The sequence below is a fragment of the Mycteria americana genome, chromosome 11 (assembly GCF_035582795.1).
Source record: "Mycteria americana isolate JAX WOST 10 ecotype Jacksonville Zoo and Gardens chromosome 11, USCA_MyAme_1.0, whole genome shotgun sequence".
Lineage (NCBI taxonomy): Eukaryota > Metazoa > Chordata > Aves > Ciconiiformes > Ciconiidae > Mycteria > Mycteria americana.
The window spans coordinates 14,897,485-14,914,429 of record NC_134375.1 but is presented as its reverse complement, the minus strand read 5'-3'; the positions used below and the strand labels follow the sequence as shown (position 1 = coordinate 14,914,429).

General features: G+C 45.3%; 1 protein-coding gene across 4 annotated transcripts in view; it reads right to left on the bottom strand.

Moving 5' to 3' along the window:
- FOXP1 (forkhead box P1) overlaps nt 1–16,945 on the bottom strand; it is a 392,035-nt gene that overhangs the window by 358,858 nt on the left and 16,232 nt on the right. The window lies entirely within an intron of this gene.

The window sequence follows — 16,945 nt, the reverse complement described above, 5'->3', positions numbered from 1 at the left end:
TCACTTTCTTATGATGCGCTCTTGGTGGTGGATTCAGAAAAGCAGCAAGATGCAACCAGTCATAACAGGAAGAGCTCAAAAGGCCACCGGCACAAATTGCCCCAACAACGGTTGTATTTTTTTTTAATCCTTTCGTTCACTTGATCAACAGCTGCCCCAATCTGCATCCAACGAGGATGCTACACTGATCCCCTAAAACTTCATCACCAAACCCATACCCAGTCCCATGAAAAGTGTCATATTTTCCTTGAAAGGATTGTAAACGGAAGAGTAGCAGGTATGAGGAGTGCCCCCTTCAATCAGAGTGAAAACCAGGAGATGCTGGAACGTTCAGCTCTTGCTTCCTGCACAAATTAATTGTAACGGCCAATCTGTGCTGCTGCTTAGTCTGCTGCGGAAAAGATGAAATGGCTAAATTGATATCAAGGCAAAGGAAGGGCTCATCGCAGCAACGTCTGAGGCTGCTGCAGAAGTGGTATTCTGCCTTCTGAGCTACAAAAGGAAACTTTGGAGATGGCTGAAAACTGGCGACAAGCCTGCAGTTCCCCCAGCTTGTATAAACGTGTTTGCAAAGATCAATGCGCTCAGCGTCGGGTTCAGAGGCTGAACACGGCTCTATCACCATTAGCACCTGACTGATGATTGACACAAACCACACACCACCTACAAAGGCATTGCACAGACCCGAGCGTGTGGGAAACGCAGGCTTTCCAAAAACCCTCTGCAACATCTTAGATGCTTTCCCACATTTCAATTTAAAAAAAATTTAAAAAAATAGATCAAGGTTGCAGTATCAGTGTTAAATGGGATCTTTCATTTCCGTGGCATCCACTCGCATTCCTTTCAGAAGTTAAGAAAGATTCTGTTTATTCTGGACTCGGCACAAGATCTTTCCACCAAAAGCAAGTTCCTCCTAGTGCTCTGCTGCAGACATCGCCAGTAGAAAAGGCACCCAGAGCGCCCAGGCTTGGTAAGAAGCAATGAGTATCACGTTAGAGATGCTGTGTACTCAGTTTTTCACGCTGCACATTTTTTTTAGAAAGGGGAGTAGAGAACACACCATTTTCTTGTGAAAACTGCATCTATCTCAACAAGCACAGTGAAAACCTCAAAATCAAGTTCACGAAGCCCTCTGGATTCCCCATGGTATTGTTAGTCATGGGGTCTTTATGAGAAATGCCCCAGTCCTGACTAATTGTTAAATGAGAACGACGGTACACTTGTTTCATTACCATCAACCTAAAATATGCACCTGGTAAGAACTTCCCCATTTCTGGCGCCTTCCCCCCAGTCTCCCCACCCTCTCGCTCTGCGGCGCGAGGAGGCTCAAGCTCCTGATTCCTGGTCCAACTTACCCGGGGTCTCGGCAGGCCCCCAGAAGAAGGGATCGCTCCCCCCAACAAAGCAACCAGACCTTGAGCAACGTGAGGTGAAAATCCCTTCATATCCCCCACCGTCTCCCAAACTTACATTTTCCAGAGAGGAGGAGATCCGAGGAGACGCTCCCTCCTAAGCCAAGCTGCGGTGTGGAGGCAGAGGTGGATGGCCCAGAGAAAGATAGCCATAATGTCCGGGGCTGGTTTAGGTCAGGAATGCCTCCAGATCGTAGTTTGAGAGGGGAAATGAGACCACACGCCTACACCGGGGCCTACACTGACAACATGTCATCAGCCCATGGAAGACAACGGGACTGCGCTGGGTGATGAGATACCAACATCTGCACAAGAAGGCATCTCCATAAATCCAGCCGTGCCCGAACCCTTACAACGGAGAATCAGAGATTGTTTGGCATAAGAGGCCACAGTTTTCGTGCGGTTTTAAAGGATGAAGATGCAAATCAATAAGGAGCTCTCAAGGGCCTCTGTGGCCAACCCACGTGTGGCCTTATGAGGTCCTGCACCGACCACGACGTGGTCTCAGAGAACGGACAGTTCAACCTTCCCAAGGACAGCCTGGCAAGAGGAGATCCACATATGGCCTCACGCACAGTAAGAAAAATCCACAGGTTCCCTTCATTGCAAGGCGTGCTTTGCTTTGCTTTCTTGTTTGTTTGTTTTTAAATATTCTGGCAGTGGAAAGAGAGTCACTGTTTTGTTTTTCTCCCCCACATATGCTATACAGTTTTCCATCTAGCACTTGTTTCTTGCTTACTCAGTTGACTATAGTCTGCTTCTCTCACAGGAACGCTAGCTGTGTTTGTCCCCAAACTGTATTGTGATCCAACTGCTTTGTGTCATCCCACCAGCCCCGCTCAGGGAACGACGATCAAAATATTTTCCGTAGGATGCAATGCCGAGAGATGGGCATATATGTTATTTCAGAGCAAAGCTGACCTACAAGGCTGAAGAGTGCACAGAAGTGTTTTGGCTAGTGAACTCAGTAAACACGACATGAAAAGAGGGAGTAGTGCTACAAACAATACCAAGGCTTTGTTTGTACAACGGTGCTATTTTGCCAGATACGTTGCTAAGAAAATACCGCATTTCAGCTACACAACGCGGCAAGTCCTCCTGCAAATTTTACTGCACAATATGACCGTGCTTTCAGCAACGTTTTAACGCGGCCAATAAATTAGTACAGGACATCCCAACCATCTGCGGGTCGCAGTTGTCAACAAGTAGGTCAAATTAATTCTGTAAGGCTGCGAGAGGCACATAAAATAGTCTACGGCAGCAGTCCGAGGCAGAGATGAAGCAATCCCCACTTGAACTCATCCAGAAGCACTGACACAAGCCCAGGCGCTAAAGGGATGCAGGACGAAGCCATCCCCAGTCCACGCAACTCGCCTTCCATCTCTGCAAGTTAAAATTAATTTCCCTGACAAAATGCAAATACATTAAAAAAATACCCAAGCCAATTAAGACACAAGTGTTTAAAGACATGAGTAGTAATTACAAATGTATTATTCATACCTAATTTACAAGATGAACTTCTTTCAGTAAAATATTAAACTGTTTACATGCATTCAGGAAGACAATTTCCCAACCCTTCGCGTCCTGCTCTGAAGCGGCGACTATTGCTATGCAACAACTCCGCAGACTTACAGTGTACACTATGGAGTAATCAGAAAATGTTTGACCTCAGATATCTACTTGACCCTACAGAAATGCAGACTCGCTCGCTATAAAATCCTAAACAATGGGGCAGACAAGGTCAGAGGGTCAAAGCAAGTATTAACAGGTCATTGTGCAACCCGCTTGGGAGCAATTACTTCTGGTCACGGCTAAGTGGACACTTGATTGAATACCACTAAGACAGCTCACATCCCACAGATAACAATCCTCACAGCGATTAAGAATTAAAGCCCCCATGATTCAGCCTTTATTACTCAAATGAACCTAACTATTCCATAAAAAACTCTTGGTATATGCATGATGCAAGGTCTAAATTGAAATGCCACCTCATTAAACAATAATATCTAATTTTATCTAAATGAATTTTCATGAAAGTACGCCACACAGCTCAGGAATTTTTAAAATGAATTATCACAAGCGATACATAATTTCACCAAAACTGCTGCAGGAAAAAAAAAAATTAGCTTCAGGGATGAAAGGGAAACATCTATGCTGAATGAAAATAGCACTTCTTTCTGCTTGCAGAAAGGGTAAAAGGGGGAATCAGGGCTTCTGCCAGACAATAGAGCCAGATTTTAATCAAATCAACACGTTTCTGCTATGTCAGGTACGCTCACCCTGCCCTGACCGACAGAAAGCACCCGAAACACGTGCCGAGTATCACTGCACACCCAGGCCACTTTCAGAAAAGGGGATGTCATCTGCACACCAAACCCCTAAAACTGGGGTTTATTAGCATAAGCCATTGAAAAAGCCACCCATGACTCTGGCTGTTAACTGGCCTCTGCTGCTTCAGCTGAAAACACCTTGTACATCCCCTCCTGAGGGGTGAAAACCCTGCCCGACACCCGCGAGCGTGTCTATGTGCTGGCTTTGCATTTAAGAGCTCTTAATTATTTTACAAAAGCTATGAGAAGCACAGACGAGATGCCTGCTTTAAAAGGGGTCCTGTCAGGAACCACTGAAAGAAAAAAAACAGGTACGTGGATTTAATTTTTAGCATATTTATTTGCTGATTCTGTGAGCAGGGGTGGCGGGTCCCACTGTCCTATGACTGAAGAGCAACGCCATCGGCCCAAAGGTGGTCTCAGCCTCATTTCTATAGCCTCACATGTAACTTTTTCCAAAGTCTGGCTCTCCCTCAGCCTCCCTTGTCCAGCTAGTTCCTAGAATATAGCTGGTACTCAGAAAGCCCACGTCTTCTTTCACGGGCTATGCCTTTCATAGGAGGAGAGGAACAAAAAAAACCCAAAAACCACCCCAAAAAAAGACAGACGTTCTCCAAGCTAACCAGCCCGGCATAAACCTGTGGAGAAGAGCAGATTGCACGGACGCTGGTGGCTGACCAGCGCACACCGAAGGCTGGGGTAAGGCCATCAGGGAAGCGATGCTAACGCACGTTAGGGCCCTTCTGGTGATGAACTCCTTCGCCCCTTCCCCACTCGGCCCCGGCAGCAAAGCCAATGCCTCGGGGATATTTAAGAGCACTGCATACGCAGACACTTGGATGTGCAAAATTATGCATGCATGTTTGGAGGCCATTTTAGAGCCTGGCTTGTGAGTCATACAGAAAGTAGATCAGGAATAAAAAAAAAGTTTAAAGATGCATTTTTTTGTATTCTTGCTACTGCAGCATAGCTTTGCTTTTTTCTTTAATATTGAAACTGTTTGGGCCTTTGTTCTGTAGCTGTTGGAAAAATCTGAGTTAAAACAGGAGTCTTTTACATTAGCGTTAATACCATTATAGTCAGCTGATATATCAGATATGCAAAATTCAAGCCTGACAGACTGGTGTTCACCACCGTTGATTATTGCACAGGAGTACACGAGGAATGAAAAGCTGCACGGTCGCTTCTCCCTTGTCCTGCTGCCAGCGAGGTGTAATAACGCTATTATGAAAAGCAAACAGGGATGAACTCTGCTCAAAAGAAGGTGAAGCCTGAACTGAGAAATCAATTGCTGCATCAGTCGTGCCCCTACAACTGAGTAATGCTGTTACAAAGTTCATCGAGCCCTCAAGATCCTCACCCTGGCAAGGCTTACGGTATTGTGCATATTTTATTGGCACTGAATATTCATATTGTGGCAGCATCTGGAGACCAACCAACTAAGGCTGCCGCTGTGGGGAAAAAACAGTCCTGGAGTTCAGCCACCAGCTGGAGATTTCATCGAGAGGTCCACGCTCAGTTTTCCACTTCTTCATGGACTTTCTGCCAAGTTGCGCATCTCCCTGTACCTCTGCCCGCTCAGGTCTGGGATGAAGATCTCGTATTCTCCTACTACCCCGCGGGGGACAACGCATTATAGACCCCAGTGTCCCGTCACAATGGCAGCCGGTGCCCGGGAGACTGCCAGGTGCAATAAAAGCAGATGAGAGCCCATGCCAGGGAGCTCACATACAAAAATAAGATGCACTCTCTCACTGAGACAGTCCTCATCATACCTGAGAGGGCAGTAATCAGGAAACAAGTAGCAAAGTGCTGCTGGGAGACAGGGACTATTTGAGCTTTGTGAAGAGGTACTGATGACTCTGGGGTATGGGAAGGTGGTTAAAATGGGGCAAAACTGAGGAGGGCTGGGAAAGCAGAGATAAACTTTATGTTTGTCTCTGCAAGGCAGAACAAAGCCACGAAGGGATGCAAAAGCAGTCCCAAGTCAGAGTGGTGCTTAGCAGCCGCACATCCAATGGTCCTCGCGATTGGGAAAGCACTGGAAGTAAAGACACAAAAAAAAAGATGAAGAAGGCAAGAAGATGCAAGAAAACTCACTTTTAGCACCAGTTGAGTCAGGGAAGGGCAGGACTGTCAGACATCAAGCAGGAGCCAGCAACTGGTCTTACCACCTGCAGAGTCACGGGGGAATCACTCACCAGGGCTTCAAAACCTTTCAAAAGCATTTAAGCATACCATACATAAAATACAAAGTTGAGAGTTATTACAGTCAGCCAGGCCAAAATCTACTGGATGGTTCAATGACTCTCCAACATGCTTCTCATGAGGAACGTGAATGAGATCAGAAAAGTAACTCACACCTAGGCTAGCAAGGACAGTGGTGCATCAGACCACCAAACCATCGCATGGGCAACGGTACGTGGTATGAATCTGGGCACACAGATGATTTTCAGGGCTGTTTTGTTTTGTTTTCATTTGGTATTGTTTCATTTGTGTGTCCAGGAATTTCTTCTTGAATTATTAAGTGCTGCCCTATTCCCTGACCATTTGCTGTACACTGCAATGGTAGTGCTGTAGGCCACCTCCTGTCCACCCCACCCTCTCCCGGGTCCCTCTCTCTGTGCTTATCCTTCCCCGCTAAACAGGCCACCAGGGTGCCGGCACGCTCCAAAATCCAGAAGCCTGCAGCCTGGCTCGTGCCTACTCAGCCACAAAACTGAGGTTAACTGGTTTTCCTGAAAGCTGTCCTTACATCCAGTTCTGACCAGCCAAAGCAATCGACTCTCAGGAAGGCTCTGCCACCCTATAATGTCTCCCAGCCAGGAATTCAGCACCTAGTAGATATTAAATAATCAGCAAAACAACCCCAATTAAGGTTTGGCAACTCACTCCCTACTTGCAGTTACTTCTGGGGTGGGGGAAAACACCATACTGCCTGTCTGCTTAAGCTGCATTACCCAATATATATAATTTACTGAAACTGGTCTGAACAGTCATGTTACACGCACCTTGTGCTAACGAGTGCACCCCAGTCAGACTCTGTAAGCACACAGACCTGCTGTCAGGTAACTCACATATGAGTTTTTCAGAGAAAAGCTGACACTTTTTTAGAAGCACACACAGGATATTAACCATCCCCGCAGCTCCCAAGTAGCACATCAACACTTGCAAACCAAGACATTCAACTGCCAGTATGGACTTGGACTTCCAGCAACTGGGCGTGTATGGGTGATGTCCAAATTCACCAGGGGTGAGCAATGACACTTTGGTTTCCCTCCCCTTGTTTAGCAGCTGGAAGAATCATTGCAAAGGGGGGCCCTGTCCTGTACCCATGGCTGGAGGTGAGGGATCAGCATGGGATTGCTGCAGGGGAAGGAAATTGGGAAATCAAGAAGGAAACGGCTGGGCCAGATAAAATCCCCAGTCCTCCCTCTTGTTAAACAGGACGTTTCTGGTTCAGGAACAGATGGGAAGAGAATCTACTCCATGGCTAACCCAGAGGAGGTAGAGAAGCCTGAAATAAAGTCCCTTTGACTTCAGCTCTCTCCCTCTGACAGCTCGACTCAGTCATGGACCGAGCAGATAACAGGAGACCATTCATCAGCTCAACCAATACACAAAGGCAAGAATTTCCCTTCTTAAAGAGATTTAATGATAGAGCTTTAGAAACTGGTTGAAGGAGAGAGACTGAGAGTGAACACGCTATTAATATTTCCCTGAAGCAGACACCCCAATTTGCAGCATTGGAAGGACACAATTCAAAGAGCTAGGCACGTTCTTCAAGCAAAACATCGCCAACTGCAGAATTAGAGCTGAGTTCAGAGAAAAGTTTTTCCACTGATCTAGTCTAATAGACTATCGACTTTTTTTTTTTTTTTTTTTTTTTACATCCCAATCAGAAAAAGCCGACCCATGAGTGCTTGTCTTCCTTGGTACACTGAAAAAAAAAAGATGCAACTAACCAGCTGGCCGGAACGTCAGCCAATTCTCTGCCCAGGAAAGATTTTTTTCACGTCTCCCTTTGAAAACTGAAGATTAGAACACATTCTGTAAGGACAGTCAGTCAGAGAGCAAGCCTACAGGTGCTACCGCACTCATCACCCATACCTGCATCCTCTTGTGCCAGTGGGTCCTCCCGAAACACACCCCACCTCTGCCATGCCCGCCCGCAAAGGGCTGGAGATGTTGTGCCTTTTCTAGGGCGAAGCAGTTGGGAGGAGAGAAAAAGAAGTTTTCAGCTCTGCAGCTTTTTCCTGTTCAGCTCCCTGCAATGCTCACCTTCCTTTTTGGTACAGAATACTTAAGTTGCCTGGAGCTATTCTAGTTTATACTGGGCATTCATAGCAGAAGCCCAACATCTCTTGCTATTTTTGCTCATGGCTACCTGAGCAAGCAGCTCCTGTGCTACAGAGAAGCACCTTCTTAATGAAGCAGCTATGAGATCAATGTTGTATGACTTCCAAGAGCAAAACAGTTTACAATTAGCTGAAGGTCTGGTATTTGACAGTTTTTTATGGCTCTTTTACAACTGTTTGCAAATCTTTTCTTCCTTTAAATTATTCTGAAAAGTGTTAGGGGGAAGCCAAAAGTTATTTTGTGCAAGCATGTGCCTACTTGCAGGAATCCAAGAGTCTTTTTAATTTAAAAGCACCATTACAAATGCTTGTATTTACACGACAGTTGTTTATGTAATGCTTTAAAGAAAATCTAAATGGAGCACAGAAGCCAATGCTAATACAGAAGACAGTGGGAGTTAATGAACGTGCTCCTGGGGCAGTCCAGAAGATGGCAAGGCATAGTGCCTGCACCATAAGAATTCAATAAAAAGGCCGTATTTCTCAAAAAGAACTTTTGATGCAACTTCAGTGCATGCATAACCAATGATTTTTAGGCTGCTCTTCTCATGTGGACTCCTGTGATGTTCAGGACCACTGTTTGTGTATTAGCCCAGCATAAAAAAAAAAAGCCAGAACACAGACTATGAGGGCACAACCCCCAAAATTCAACCCTTCTCTTGAGATTTTGTGCATTTCGATAAATGAAAGTAAAGGCAGAAATTAAGCTCAAAAGTCTCTCTTCAAGCAGGCCTTTTCCAAATCCACACCTCTCTTCCTTTCATTAAGGCATGCAAACCTTTTAGTACTCCCGAATCTGGAACAATCTGATTATCAACCCGGAGCAGCAGCCCAGATCTTGGCTCTCAACAGCACAGCACAGCCCCTTGCCTTCACCTCAAAGTATCACCTACTCAAAGTGAAAGTGCAAGAGAAAGCCTTCACAGATAAAAAGCATGTTCTAGCCTTGGGCCTGTCAGCATGGCACATGTCTAAAGAGAAAAAGGAATCTGCATGATAGAGACTTGAAATGCAGGTGCCTGGGTGGAAAAGAGAATTTCCAAAAGGAGGCATATGCATGTTAAAAAAAGAAAAAAAAAAAAAAAGAGAAAAGAAAGGGATGCTCATTTGCAAGAGAACACAGGACAAAAAACAAAACTACACCTGTAAGAAACATGTTTCTTTGCCAGGTGCATTAAGAAGGTTATACCTTCATTTCACACTCTAGCCAAAAAGATTAAAGCCATTTTCACCCTCACCCAAATCACCAAGGAGACTAAACCTTCTTAGCTTTTAACTGCAGTGAAGTTAGCATCGAGGGAGGATTCAAGAGAACCACCTCCCAAGCTCCAGATCACTATCACTGTTTCATAGCATCCTCCTTGCTGCTGATGCTCCCTTCCCCTGCTCCCATGCACCGCTGCCGGCAGCTCTCCGCCTGCTCCCCAGCCGACACGCCACGCTCAATTGCGGAAGCATCTTCCTGGACAAGACGGCGTGATCAATGCCATCTTTTCCTTGTAATTATACCTATGGTTTGGCAACACCGTATCCATAATCTAGGCTGACGGCGTGCAAGATCCTACATTTTCCAGGGGAAGCCGAGCTCCAGCTCAGAAGGATGCCTCCAGCCATGGGGAACTCTACCAAGTTATGCACTCTTATGCAAGTTTGGGGTTTCTTAAACATCTGAAGGAAAAAAAAAAAAAAAAGATAAATCAATCCAGTAATCCTTGTTGATTATACTGACAGTAATTATACTTGTGTTATGCCAACAGTATCTTCAGTCTTGAGAGTGCCAATGCTTTGAGATAGCTTGACTGCCTCATGGATGAAATGAAGCTGTAGGTTTTAGGCCACTAGAAAGAGGACAGTAGGCGTTGAAGGTGATTTGGGGATGCAGGACAAGCACATCAGCTGGATACTGATGCTGTCTGTAAAACCACTCTAGTCCTACCCCGGGCAGATCAGCTCCCGGGGCAGAAAGCATAGCCCAAACTTTGCTCAGATGATTTCTCCTGTGAAAGCAGAGCAGTGAAGGTGCAAGGATGCAGAGGACCAGACTACGGTCCATAACTCAGAGACAAGCTGAAGATGACAACATGCCAGAACGGTCAGATGAGGCTCCCATAGACCTGGGCATCAACAGGGCATTTTATGTAGCTTCAACCACCTTTGCTGTGGTGACCTGCCATGTCCCCCGAGGCAGCCAGCCCCACAGAGCCCATGCAGGTGCCAGGCAGCTGAGACCTGCCTGCACGGGCCGTCACGCATGCCATCAGTGGTGGTGATGGACACGTCCCCGTGCCACCCAGCCATCCTGCTCCTGCTTCTTCCAAGCTAAACAAATAGATAAGAACAACAAAACCCCCAAAAACCCACTTACCTCTCTTGCAGCGAGGTGTTGGTAGATTCATTAAACTTAGAAAATCTTATTTTTTTTCCTAGATGAAGACTTTACATTTCACATCAGGAAAGAACTGGGCAAGGTCTAGAGGGCTTGATCCGAGTTATGCACTAAAAGCTACCATCCATTCTCCAGTCATTACATGCAATATGTCCAACTCCCTAAATATTTTAATATATATTTTACAATATAAGTACATTGCGTGGGAAGAGACAGAACAGTCACCACATCACAGTTTGCTCAGCTGGATCCTGCCCAGCTGTGGGATCACCAGTGAGCAACAGATAAATTTAAGTCCTGTTCTGACATTGGTTCCTCCTGTTGCTTTTGGCGAGTTGCTTAACACCCAGCATGTCCAAGTTTCATTGCTTTATATATACATACATATATCTATGTATACATACATATTGCAGAAATCATATTTATTCAGCCTCCTACAGTGTTCAAGAAAGTAACGAGTTATGCTAAAGCATTTGAAAATGAGGAGCTCTATCAGAAACAGAGATCAGGAGCTTGGAGAGAGCAAGCAGTGATTTCGCATCAGCCTGCAGAGCTCTGGAGTGAACAACCATCCTCAGCCTTTGAAAATCAGGACTCTTTCGAGAGAGCTTAAAGACAGGGGTGAAAAATTACTCAAGATCTTTGGGGGGGGGGATGGTGGAATATACATATATATATACGATCAGAAAACACCACAGCCAACCCAAAGCACTTATGGGCAAACCACTGATTTGCAATTCCAAACCACTTTTCCGCCTGAATCCTCCACTTACTATCTTATCTGATCTTCTTTCAGGGAATCCCCTGAACATCTCTGCTTTGAAAGGACTTCTCAAGCTCTACTCTGAGCACTTCTTAGCACTGAAGGTTTCCGTTGTTTAGGGATGGGCGTAAAATGATGACAGGCTAACACCGTTTTTATGCACTATCCTCTGGTTTGGTTTGGTTTGGGGTTTTTTTTGCACACTCCTGTACCACTTACTTTCTGGCAAGACTATTCTTATCGAGTAACCAGGCTCTGCTCTCTTTGCCAAATAAAGGTTGCCATATCCAACACAGACACACGCTTCTACTGGCCTACCACACACAAACATTAGCCTAAAATAAATTTTAAGAAGGCATACGTGCCATGATCTGTATCAACGCCATAACAAATAAATGCTGCTTTACTGATGTTCAAGAAATGTTGTAAAGTCTGCAACCACTGACAACTGAGAAAATACCTTTAATTTGGAATCAAAATCCTTTCAGGAAACAGTTTTTGAGGATCACTGCATGGAAACACCTGTTTCAAGTGGGGATGTTAGAAGCCCAAAAAAGTATCACAGAATAATGATGCTTTTTTGAACAATCAGTATCAGTCTGTTCCTGGCATTATTTTTGGAAATGGTATAGCTAATATGACAGCTATGATTTGGAGCCTTCAAAAGGCATAAGCTATTGGCATTTTAAATACATTACATACAAACATGCACGCACCCCTACACCCACACTAACTCTGAAGATTTGTTCTGCTTGTGTCTGCTGGCTCTTCTGAGTGTACTCCACAACAGATTGTCTCCTTCTCTCATCCCAGTTTTCTCCTATAGGGGCTTTACATCAGGCATCCAAATATAAGGGGTACGAAGACACTTGCATTAACATACTGAACAGCAGAAGGGATCCTCTGTGGCTAAATGGACACAATCAAGCCTTTCAATTAAACTATTACCCAAAAAGGTGTGGGTGGCTTATTACCAAAGACAGCATTTATTTTAAGAAAATGGAAAGTACCATTAGAAACACCTAATATAACTCTTATTAACTTATTTGAATTTAGTCCTGAGCACATTGGGTTTGTAAGTGTCTGCTAACATAGCATTCTGTTTGCCTAATTAAGTTTTCAGTAGGATAAGCTATAGTTCTCATGCTAATATGGGGAACTGAAAAATCACGTATAAACCAATGCCTAGCTTGATTTACCTTTATTGTATAAGAATTTGCTACAGGCTCTTCAACAACTGCTAACTAATTTTCCATCAAAAAGGACAATTGCTGGACAAATTCCCATCCCAGCCCAAGTGATGGGGACAACAGACTCGCCTCTAAGTTATAAACCCTCCACGCAATCCCTGCAGTGCTTGCACACACTTTGGTTTTTCCTCATCACTTTTCCCCTTGCCGGCCCATATTCTGAACCTCGAGCTTACCTCCCCGGCCATGCTGGCAAGCAGCACCGCAACACCCTAGCCCTAGCTGGGGAACAGCAAGCAGAGGAAAATTACCATTGGCCAAAAAAATTACTCTTAAGAGGCTTAAAAGAAATCTCAGGGAATCAACTCAGATCTCCATGACAAATAATTAGCAAAATAAAGATAAAATACTGAAGCATCTCAGCTTTCCGCTACATTCCAAAGCGGCTTATTTTCTCCCTCAGTTTTATTCTTGCTGCATTTAAAATGCTCACTTGCAACTTGCAAAAGAGAAGAAAAGGGGAGGGAAAAAAAAAAAAGCGGCAACAGCACTTTGCCCAAAAAGCCCGGTTTCTGCCCACCGAGTGCCGCACGCAGCCCTGCTCCAGGCAGGGCCCCCGACCCACGCCCCACGGGACCTGCTCACGGGGTGAGCGCTCCTGGAACAGGCCCAAGACTTTTAAAGCCGTATTACGGCATTAATATAATTTACAAAATGGTTAAAAATCAGAATGTTTTTCCTTCGTGAAAAATAACACACTTAATGCTTTTCATCTGGCACATAAAATTTACAATACCTCCAGGAACATTTTCTTTGGTTAAATCAACACTATTGGTACTTTTTTAGCCTTTAAGCATATTACAGCCCCAGCTTTTTATGGGTTTTTTTGGTTGTTGTTTTCACCCATTGTAATAAACTTTTCAGAACCAGAAATGATCAACAATAAAAAGCATTCCCATGTCAAACAATCTTAACTACCGCTTTTAAAACAATAATAAAAAAGGGGGGGGGGGATCAGCTTCAAACCCAACTCGTACGGTAACTATCTCGATGCAATTAATATAAAGTAATCGTCTGTAGGGCCAAACTTCAGCGCTCTCCCCAAAATTGTTTCCATGCCGCTTCCATCAGGCGGCCGCAGCAGATGTTGGCTGTTAAAGGGCGCAGACGACACAGTTCATGACTTCTCGGAGGCGGCTGCGCGCCACATCTGCAGTCGATGAAGGCGAGCGCAGAAGTGTGGCAGACAGAAAGAAAACGTCAGCCGGGCCAAGCCAACCCTCTTCCGTGCCAGAGCTAAAAATAGAGGGGGCGTTCGCCCCGCCGCTCCGGCCGGCCTCGCCAGCCCCGGGCAGCGCTGCCGGAGCGGAGCATCCGGGATGCGGCGAGTTCACGCCGAGGAAGCGAACGGCAGCGTCAGCCTCCGACTGCCGCTCCGCACTCGGCTCCTCATTAACTGGGCGGCGATCCAAGTTCATCTGGGCCCCAGAGAAAGGCAATGCTTGTGTTTAGACCGCACAATACTGACATAACATTAACAGATTTACATATGCAAAACTGTGAAGCAACAGGCATTCCCCCTCAATTGACCCACAGCTTGTAGTGGCTGCCGAGTTATTCCCTGCTTAGGCTCTGTAACCAAGTGGGCGTCATGCGACTACCATCTGGGTACCACTTATTTAAAGCTGGCAGTCTCTCTGTAATAGGCAAGCTGGCAATAAGCAGGAAGGGAATAAATTGCATCATTTAGTTAACATCCACTTGCTTTGCGGCTGTTAAAAACCCATGACTGAATAATAATTTGGTTATTTCTTTTGCCAGACAATGCTGTCAGCCAAATCGTACTACGCACGCTGCAAAACGTCAGCTTGCAAAATTTCCACTTTAAAAATAAATTAAAGAAATTCGCAGTATAATGTGAGCTAAGAAGTTTTTCTAATGCTAGCGACTCAAATGCAATCGAGTTCTAAAAATAAACTTGCACTACTGTAGTCACCAGATTCTGCTTTTCCCTAAAATCTTATTCTCTGTTTTTATCAGCCACCCACTCCAATCCATTAAACTTGCCAAACACCGCCGACCTGGCCCGTAACGACCAGAGGAACCGGGGTCCGCTCGTAGGAACACTCGTTAGATCTGAACACACCTCCATTTCATGCTACCCACTACCCTTCTTATCCTTTGCCTTAATTCATAGATTTTATCATTTCCTTCTGTCTGACACAACTGCTTTCACACAAATCGGTATCAAAGAAAGTGGCTGAAACCCTAGACCACTGAAATACAGCTAGAACGTATCCTTTGTTTAAAAAAAAAAAGGAAGAAACAAAGAGGTTTTGAAGTGGGTTTCTCTCTGGGGCTCTCTAGTTTGCAGAAAATTAAGTTACCAATAGTAATCAATTTTTTTTGTCCCAATTTGCTAGAAATACAAACAGCCTGGCGCACATGTATCTCAACAGCCATCTCTCTTCAGGACTAAAGGAAAAGCCCACGCTGAGTATGCTTTTATACTGCAAAGATAACAAGGGTTCACATTATACAGCGGGAAAAGTCAGAAGTAACATTTCCATTGAGATTAATGGCCAGGAAGAGCCAAGAGCACAGTCCATAGGTAAGAGTTTTCTCAACACAGGCTACAGCATCTCTGTCTTTCACAAAACCAGGCTCGCTCCTCCCTCATTACATTTTGAAGGGACGTCAGGGACTCTGAAGTGCAGAAACAATTTAAGACGACCAACAGTAAGTGGAAACCTGAGTTCATTAGTAACTCACTTCCAGTATTGGCAATGCAGACAGCCTCGGGGAGAGGACGCCGGAGCAGAGTCAGGCTGCCATACGCCTCGCACGTCTCTGCAACGGGCAATCTGCAATGATGCCTCCAGCATCCATACTGGGTACGGTGCCGAAAGACCACACAGCCGGACACGGAGACATCAAAGGCAAACGGGAGAGAACTGTTTTCCCCTCCCCATCCCTATTTTGTCTGCACTGCAGGTCTAGGGTGCTAGGGCAGAGCCCGACAGGTAGAGGTGCCAACCCCCACGCCGTGCCGTGTCTCGGCTCGCCGCCAGCGGCAGGGCAGGCAGGTACGTCAAACGGCACATATGGTTTCAGTATGGGTAACCCCTTTAATAATCCAGCAGTGATACGGGATAGACCAGGTGCAACGGGATCCACAGCACTCAATCTCAAAATGCTTCCTGAGCCAACACACATGACAATTGTTCGCTTAAAAAAAATAATCATTTGGAAAAGGACCTTTTCACAGGCTTCCACGACACCGTGCGGTTCTTGCCGCTGCAGCCGGGATGCTCAGCCAGCCCGAGGCAGGCAGGGAAACGCAGGACCCATGGCCACCCACAGCCCATGACAACGTGGGACCGCCACTCTGGAACACAACAGGGTGATGCACAATGGTAACAGCTTGCAGGCTTTTACAAAACAGTAACAAAAATAAGATGGAAGAAGAAAAGGTTTTACTCGGCGTGATCCTGCACCAACCTGACATGACAGTGGTCTGATGAAGGGGGAGGGAAAAAAAAAAGGGAACAGAAACAGAGGGCAGAGAGAAAAATCTGTCAGAGGAAATGCGATGCCAGAAACTGTTCCAGGACCCGGTGGCTGGATGCCAACTCAAAAGCCTCCAAAAAAATAAAGCTACAGAGCCCCCAAAACCTTCCTGATAAAAAAAACCTGCGCAGGCTGAGGTTTGTCAAGTCGTACTTGTGCTTGCTGTGCCTGCTCCACCACTCTCACCCAGGAGGTCTCAGCCCGAAATACTTCTCTGGAGAGGAGACCCAAGGCATCCAGTAACTTTGGCAAGTTATCCTTTGGGAAACACGCATCCCCTAAAGCATTTGTGTATCTTGGAGAGTGTTTGAAAAACTCCACGGTACTGAGCCTTAGCACTTTTAATTGCATATACCATACCCAAGATCATCAACCCAGTAACGCTGTCACACATGTGGTACATTACTGTATGGTCAATCTCCCTAATTGTTCTTGAGTTATTTTTTCCAGTAGATCTACAAAATTATCAGCATAAATCTCAAAACATTTACCAGTCAACAAACTCAGCACAACAGACATAAGCTTGGCCCTGACAAATAAAAAGACTAAGGAAAATGTATTTATTTGTAGCAAATGTCCTCTCCTATAACCGTCAAATAGATTACAACTGCATTTCTTTCCTCGCATTGCACCCTGGGATCCAGACATTTAACTAGCACACACTACAGTCCTGGATTAATCATAAACAGAATATATTTTTAAGTGCATTAATTATGTAACAGATGCTTCCAGGATTCCAATGGAGGTAATTTTTAAAATCCCAGTGTACAGTTTTATGAATCTGTGCAGTTTCAAGGTTGTTTTTAATTTGCACTCAATACTACACTTACTTAAAACCAAGAGGTAATCAACTACTGCCTAGTTTTTCTTGTTTGCAGTGCAGACTGGAAGATGTACCCTACATGGTCAGCGCCAGACATCCCGGCTGCCGGCGGA